This window comes from Ornithorhynchus anatinus, chromosome 2 (assembly GCF_004115215.2).
Source record: "Ornithorhynchus anatinus isolate Pmale09 chromosome 2, mOrnAna1.pri.v4, whole genome shotgun sequence".
NCBI lineage: Eukaryota > Metazoa > Chordata > Mammalia > Monotremata > Ornithorhynchidae > Ornithorhynchus > Ornithorhynchus anatinus.
The window spans coordinates 90,898,464-90,906,589 of NC_041729.1; the positions used below are offsets into that span (position 1 = coordinate 90,898,464).

Genomic DNA, 8,126 nt, shown 5'->3' on the forward strand with positions numbered 1-8,126 from the left:
ATCAGAAACAGCAATCTCCAAAAGTTTGAGACAGACAGGTGCTTGGAAAGGTTTTTCAAACGGGCACTTTTCTTCAAAGTATGAAGCACTGAGGAAGGGCCCAGCATTACAGAGATGCCAGAACATTTTCAAGAATAAATCTGTCTGTGGACACAAACATGGCCCCTCAATTGCCATTGCTGGCAATATTTTAGCGATGGTCTCTTTGGGTTGAGTGCAAAGAGATAATAAAGTGATCTTAGTCCATGATGTGGCCCATATGATACAGTCTTTTCAGTCACCAATTTCAAGGATAGACAACTATATCAAGATCCTTACTGGGGTAATGAAATTAACAAAGTGAAATTAACAAAATGAAATTAACAAAAGCTATTACTAGTTTCTCCATCAGCTCTCTTCTTTCTTACTCACCTGTCACTTTTACCAGGGACTCCCTAGCCTTTGCTTCCCCCCTCCCAATCATTTGAACATATTTACTGAGGTCTTACTTTGTGCAGAGCACTGAATTAAGCATTTGGGAGAGTACAATACTATCCCCTGCAACAGTCACTTATCTCCACATTTCCCAACCCACATCCTTTGCTCAAGCCATCCTCCCTGCCGGGAACCCTCTCTCATTGGAAATCCACAAGACCACAGTTCTCCCCATCTTCAAAACCCTCTAGAAATCACCTCAGCTACCATCTAAGCAGGAAAACACTCATGGCTACCATTGGCATTTATCCGTATAATAATGATGGTATTTGTTAAGCGCTTACTATATGCAGAGCACTGTTCTAAGTGCTGGGGTAGATACAGGGTAATCAGGTTGTCCCACATGAGGCTCCCAGTTAATCCCCATTTACAGATGAGGTAACTGAGGCACAGAGAAGTGAAGTGACTTGCCCACAGTCACACAGCTGACATGTTCATGCTGTATTTAAGCACTCAAATCAATCTTTCCACTCCCTATTTCCTAACTATAAACAATCTTGTCTGTCTCCATCAGAAAATAAACTCCTTCAATCAATGGTATTTATTGAACTCTTACTATGTGCAGATCAGCGTGGCTCAGTGGAAAGAGCCCGGGCTTGGAAGTCAGAGGTCATGGGTTCGAATCCCGGCTCCGCCGCTTGTCAGCTGACTGTGGGCAAGTCACTTCATTTCTCTGGGCCTCAGTTACCTCATCTGTAAATTGGGGATTAAGACTGTGAGCCTGACGTGGGACAACCTGATTACCCTGTATCTACCAGCGCTTAGAACAGTGCTCTGCACATAGTAAGCGCTTAACAAATACCAACATTATTATCACTGCAATAAGCACTTGGGAGAGTACAGTAGCAGCATGAGAAGCAGCAGGGCGTAGTGGACAGAACATGGGTCTGGGAGTCAGAAAGTCATGGGTTCTAATCCCACATCTGCCACTTGTCTGCTATGTGACCTTGGGTAAGTTCCTTTACTTCTCTGGACCTCAGTGACCTCATCTGCAAAATGGGGATTGACACTGTGAGCCCCACATGGGACAAGGACTGTGTCCATCTCAACTTGCTAGTATCTACCTCAGCACTTAGTACAGTGCTTGGCATATAGTAAGCACTTCAATACCATCATCATCATTATTACTATTATTATTATTACTATTACAGTACAACTGAGTAGACATGTTCCTTACCCACAAAGACCTTATAATCTAGAAGATTGTCTTGAGGGCCTGAAATGTCTTTTGCCCCTGTCGTAGTCTCCCTGGCATTAGTATAGTGTTCCTCATACAGAAGGCACTCAGTCAATATTATTGATTGATTACAAAGGCATTTGCCATCAACAGCAGTTCAGTCTATGTTTCCTTCCCCTCAAGAACCTCCAGTGGATGCCCATCCATCTTCACCTCAAACAGAAAATCTTTACTATTGGCTTTAAAGAGCTCAATCAGCTCAACACATCCCATCTCACCTCACTGATCTACAACTGCAACCCAGCCTGAACACTCCATTCCTCTTGCATCAGTTTACTCACTGGCTCCAACCTCATCTATCCTTCTGCTCACCCCTTTCCCATATCTTCAGCATAGCCTGGAACTCCTTCCCTCTCCATATATGCCAGACCACCATTCTCCCCACCTTCGAAGCAGTATTAAGGTCACATCTCCTCCAAGAGGCCTTCCTTAATTAAGCCTTCTTTTTCACATCTCCCTCTCCCTCCTGCGTCATCTATGCATTGGATCTGTGAACTTTGGGCATTCGATAATCACCCCACCCTCAACCCCAAAGTAATAATGGTGGTATTTGTTAAGCGCTTACTATGTGCAAAGCACTGTTCTAAGCGCTGGGGGATACAAGGTGATCATGTTGTCCCACGTGGAGCTCACAGTTTTAATCCCCCCTTTAAAGATGAAGTAACTGAGGCACAGGGAAGTTAAGTGACTTGTCCAAAGTCACACAGCTGACAAGTGGCGGAGCTGGATTTGAACCCATGACCTTTGACTTCCAAGCCCACGCTCTTTCCACTGAGCCATGCTGCTTCCCTACTTATGTACTTATGTACATATGTACATATATTTAAATTATACATTATACATTACTTAATGATATTAACGTTTGTCTCCCCCTCTAGACTGTAAGCTTGTTGTGGGCGGGGAACATGTCTGCTAACTCTGTTGTATTGTACGCCTCCAAGCACTTAGTACAGTGCTCTGAACATAGAAAGTGCTCAATAAATGCCATTGATTAAGTGATTAGACGCATTTGGTTGATCTGAGACACTCACCAAGGTCCTTCATCTCCCCAGCGATGGTAGAGTTGGCTCTTGAAAACGCTGTGTGTAATTTTGGTCCTTCACTCTCACCATCAGAGAAAAATGGAATTGCAAATTCAATTTGTGCAACAAAAGACCTTACAGCTGGCATCAGAGCCTGCTTCTGTTCCTACAGGAGATTCTTCCTACTCAGCAGGCTCAGGCTTATCTTCAGAAGTTGTTAAGATAGTTATCCCAGAGCTGCTGGGCACTAATGATGATACTCCGCAGGTAATCATCACAGCCTTGTGGACTAATGACATACTTAAAGACTGAGGTTGCCAGCCTGCCTGTTTCCAGGCAGCCTTAAATACAACCAAACTGCTTCTTAACATACTGTCCAACATGCTTTGATAGAAATAGAGATCCAAAACCAAGGCAAGAAAGGCAGCTTGATTTTATGAGAGGGACTGACTGCGTATAGCAAAAGTGTGGTATCAAACTGGTATCAAAAATAGCTGAATTTTCTCTTCTATAGGACTGAGACCCAGACTAAACATAAATGTCGCATCTGGCTTTTCAAGCAGTTTTATCCGAGCAACCTCCAACCCAGGTAGAGCATCCAGTGGTTATTCAAGATCTCAGCCACCAAGTCATGGAATCCAATCAGTTAAAGGTATCCAAGAAATGTTAGTCATTACATGGCTTCACTGGGCTTTCCCAGTATAGAGAGTGGATGAGATCTAGGTTGTCGAATACTCAAGCAACAGCTGTACGATGAACCGAAAAGAGGCGACCTTCTGCAAAGCCAGTAGAGCAAATGCTTTCAAGACTTGGTGAGGTATGGCCAGTGTGGCTCAGTGGAAAGAGCATGGGCTTGGGAGTCAGAGGTCATGGATTTGAATCCCAGCTCTGCCACTTGTCTGCTGTGTGACTGTGGGCAAGTCACTTAACTTCTCTGTGCCTGTTACCTCATCTGAAAAATGGCGATGAAGACTGTGAGCCCCACATGGGACAACCTGATTACCTGTATCTACCCCAGTGCTTAAAACAGTGCTCTGCACATAGTAAGCACTTAACAAATACGAACATTATTATTATTATTAATAAGGCAAGGTGTGAACTGGTGAATACCCAGTGGCAGATAGACCAGCCAGACATACAGCAATCAGGGTAGGGGTGACTTTCCATTGGAAAATCAGGATATCCAGAGGCAGAACTGAACATAATAGATACTGCAAGCAGAAAATTAAAAGAAAAACAAAGCATGGTCTTCACATGGACCTAATTCGGAATGGATAATTTGGTGGATTTTAAATGCAAATAGATGAGTGTCCCCAGTCAGTAGTAAAATCTTTCAATGTGAGGCACAGGTCTCTCTCTCTCCCTCTCTTTCCCCTCCCCTCTGATTTTTAAAAGACTTATTTTTGTAAGCAGCGATAGCAGTTTATCCTGAGCTATGAATAGACAGAGGTATAGAATGCCCGGAACACAGGCTTACTGGTGACCCACACATTACTGGGAGAGGAAGAGGAGATGGGCAGGAGGTAGTAACTGTAATTCACTGTGTTCTTATTGTATGAGGTAATGTGGTACTTGGGAGACTGTCTGGAAGTGACTTCTTACCTTTCTCTTCCTCCTCCTCTCCTTTCTGCTCTTTTGTTTGCCGTCAGTCACACAACCAATGAATTATATTTATTGAGAGCTTACTGTGTACAGAACATTGTACTAAGCACTTGGGAAAGCACAATCCAACAGAACTGGTTGGCATGTTCCCTTCCCATAGTGAATATGCAGCCTAGAGGGAGATAAAGGCATTAATATAATACAAATGAATAATTAATTGGATATGTACATAAGTGCTTGACTGTTTTCTCTGCCTCCCTTTATTGCTAGGCTTAATTCCCCACTTAACAACTCCTCCTGTTTGGGGGCTGCAAAAATTATGAAAAAAAAGGGACAATAATGCAAGCCAAGTGGATAGAGCACAGGCCTGGGAGTCAGAAGGTCATGGGTTCTAATCCTGGCTCTGCCACTTGTCTTCTGTATGACCATGGACAAGTCACAACTTCTCTGTTCTTCAGTTATCTCATCTGTAAAACACAGCCTGTGAGCCCCACATAGGACAAGGACTGTGTTCAATTCAATTTGCTTATATCCACCCCAGTGCTTAGTACAATGCCTGCCACATAGTAAGTACCTAAAAAGTACCATAATAATTATATATAGACCTATATGTCTCTGAGATGCCAGAGGTCCTTTTAAAATAGAAATGTGAAAAGGGGGGAAAAAGAGAAATGTGAAATATTAAATTAGAAGTAGCAAGCTTCATTTTTAAAGAGGAGGAGATCTGTCAGCCCAAAAAGAGGAGGAAATCTGTATTTATACTGAGTGTGGAATAGAGATGAGTACTTTGAGTTTTGGTAGTAGTTAATAATAATAATAATGTTGGTATTTGTTAAGCGCTTACTATGTGCAGAGCACTGTTCTAAGCGCTGGGGTAGACACAGGGGAATCAGGTTGTCCCACGTGGGGCTCACAGTCTTAATCCCCATTTTGCAGATGAGGTAACTGAGGCACAGAGAAGTTAAGTGACTTGCCCACAGTCACACAGCTGACAAGTGGCAGAGCTGGGATTCGAACTCATGACCTCTGACTCCAAAGCCCGTGCCTCTTTGCACTGAGCCATGCTGTGCGTAAAAGAAACAAAAAATGATGCCAGAAAACAGCTGAGAGTATGAAGGGACATCAAAGATTCGGTCCAAGCATGGAAAGTTGAGTTCAGTTCATGGAGGGGATCAATCGGTGGTGTTTATTGGGCACTTGATGTGTGCAGAGCACCATAGGAAGCAATTGGGAAAGGATGGTTGACGTGATCTCCGTCCACTAGTAGATTACAGTTCATTAAGAGAGCAGTATGGTGGTGATAGCCTAGGTTGTCAGTCAGACCCAGGGTTAAATGGCTACTCTGTGACAGTTGAAGTTGAAAATGATTTATTCTGGAAATCATCGCTAATATTAATTATCTAGAAATTTTTCAACTATTTGCAACACATGGTGCCAGAAGGAACCAGATTAGCATTTCGACTTCACATTAGTTGCAATATGGATTGCCTCTCTGAAACTTTCCACCAGGTGGGTTTTACACAACCAAGTCTTCAATGTCCATGCTTTGGAGGTGAACCTTTGATTTATTTATTCCAGTTAAAGGGAAAGACTCATGCATTTGGACTGAGTTTGTTCAGAGTTCATGTAATTGCCTAAGGTTGAAGCTGAGACACACCTGACAGCTCTTGATTCCATAAAAGCTTTATGATTTGAAGAGGAATGGATAAATCAGTATAATTCAACAACCTAATTTTCTATCTCTTCTGGGTCCTTTAGCCATTAAAATCACAACTTTTTATTTTTTTTTCCACATGATCCAAGAATTCCTGTTTTGAAATTCTAGATACCTAAACCATGAAGTTAAAGTGTGCCATTTCTAAGTGTCCCCATCCTTGCTTGGTCCACTGGGTCCTCGGAATCTGAGAGGGGAATTAAATCAGAAAGACCAGAGTTTTTTGGACAAAGCCAAGAACAGGCAAAGGGTCAATGGCACTGGAGTGACCCTGATCCAGATAGCCTGCTCTCCATTTTGATGGGACTTGTTATTGTCAGGAAGTGTGTCTGTAATACTGTTGTATTATGCTCTCCCAAGCATTCAGTACAATGTTCTGCACACAGAAAGCACTCAATAAATATGAATGATTAATTGATTATGGACCACCCCATGACTGTAAATGAGAAAATTTGAGGAAGAGACTGGGGGGAAAAACAATCCCATTCACCCAGTAGTTAGCTCTTCCTTTCCCTCGCCAGCTGGCCACATGCTAGATCTTGTTGCCAGAGCCTGTACTCAGCCACTCTCTTCTCCTGCACCCCTGTCATGGGATGACCTGTGACCCCATGTTCCTGGAGATACTGTGCTATGAAATAATTATTAATCACACGCTAGGCATGCATTTTTTGCCACAGGGGCAAATGTGTTTTCACGAGGTCAGTTATGTCATGTTCCTGTTGGGTAATAATAACAATCCATTTGTTATTTTTAAATGTGGAAATAACCAAACATGACAAAGCAGTCTACTAATACATGCCAGGAGAAGAAGGTTATATATAACAACACATTTATGTGGCACTAATTAAAGATGTCATCCAGTATAACCAAAGCCTCCACCAAAAATGAAAACTAATGCTTGAATAGCTAGAGTCTGTTCCCTTCAAGTAATAAATGTGTAGCATTCCTATGAGAACAACTACTAACTGTACTTTAGAAGCATTTTAAGTCAAGGAAAATGAGATAAAATGCATGTAAAATTGGCTAAAAGAGGATACTCTTTCAGTGTAAAAAGGACTGGGATTTATCAGCAGCAGAATTTATTGTGCACTTTTTGGAGTCCTGAGCATAGTACACCAGAAATAATTAATTAAAGTAATTACTATAATATTCATATAATATAATATAATCTGCTCTCAGAGATCTTACAATTGAATGGGAGAGAGAAGTGGGCATAAATTGCTGAAAGTATAAGACAACAAATATTATTTAGGGAGAGAATGACATTCATTTCTAAAATCCAAATCACAGTCAGTCAGCAGTTTCTAAATGAGGACTAGTGGGAGTGACCCCTCTCAGGATTGCACTTGGAGAGTTTCCAGAACTTTACCAGTCTCAGCTACAGGAGGGAAAGTCAAGCAGAGGCATACCCATTCCTTTCTAGCTTGGGCAGTGGCTAGCAAGTGGAAGGCAACCTGCTACAAGTCAAAACTCACCTGTGCTGGGCAGCAGCAGCATGGGAGAGAGTCGACGGTGGAGACTCAAGTTTACTACGCTGAAGAAGGCAGTGGTAAGCAAATTCCATATTTTCACCAAGAAAACTCTATGGATACACTACCCAAATGATTGCAGATGGAGGTGAGAGATGTGTCCGTGGAGTCGCAATAGGTCGGAGACAACTTGACAGTATAAGACAAGTGAGAGCGAAGTTAGGTACTGGAAGCAGAATCATAGGGAAGAAGGGACTTGTGTTATTTGCCTAAAATTCTAGGCCTAGAATTAAGTCCCACCAGAAGATTTCTGAATTGGTCTTTACTAATCTTCTTAGTCCACTTCCCAGTCCATTTGGGAGGGTCCTTTTCAATACAATAAATTTATTCAGTAATTCCATTGAATGCAACCCCATCTCCAAGACACAGAACCATCTTCTCAAGGGACAAAAATTGAAAACCCTGGAGAGATTTAAGTGCCCATCTCATTCATCTTTCTGGGATCCTCTGAAACCTCACAGGGGTATTCCATATGATGGGTCTCCCAAAAGGACTTCTCAGCTGGGTCTTTTAGAAGACACCCTCTCCCACACCTAGAATCCCCTAGA

At 42.4% G+C, this 8,126-nt stretch overlaps 1 non-coding gene across 1 annotated transcript; it reads left to right on the plus strand.

The window, feature by feature from the left end:
* The first annotated feature begins 7,377 nt into the window (after positions 1–7,377).
* LOC114809845 lies at positions 7,378–7,514 on the plus strand. The gene has a single exon (XR_003757619.1). It is a non-coding gene; the product is annotated as a small nucleolar RNA SNORA7 (small nucleolar RNA).
* The last annotated feature ends 612 nt before the right edge of the window (positions 7,515–8,126 follow it).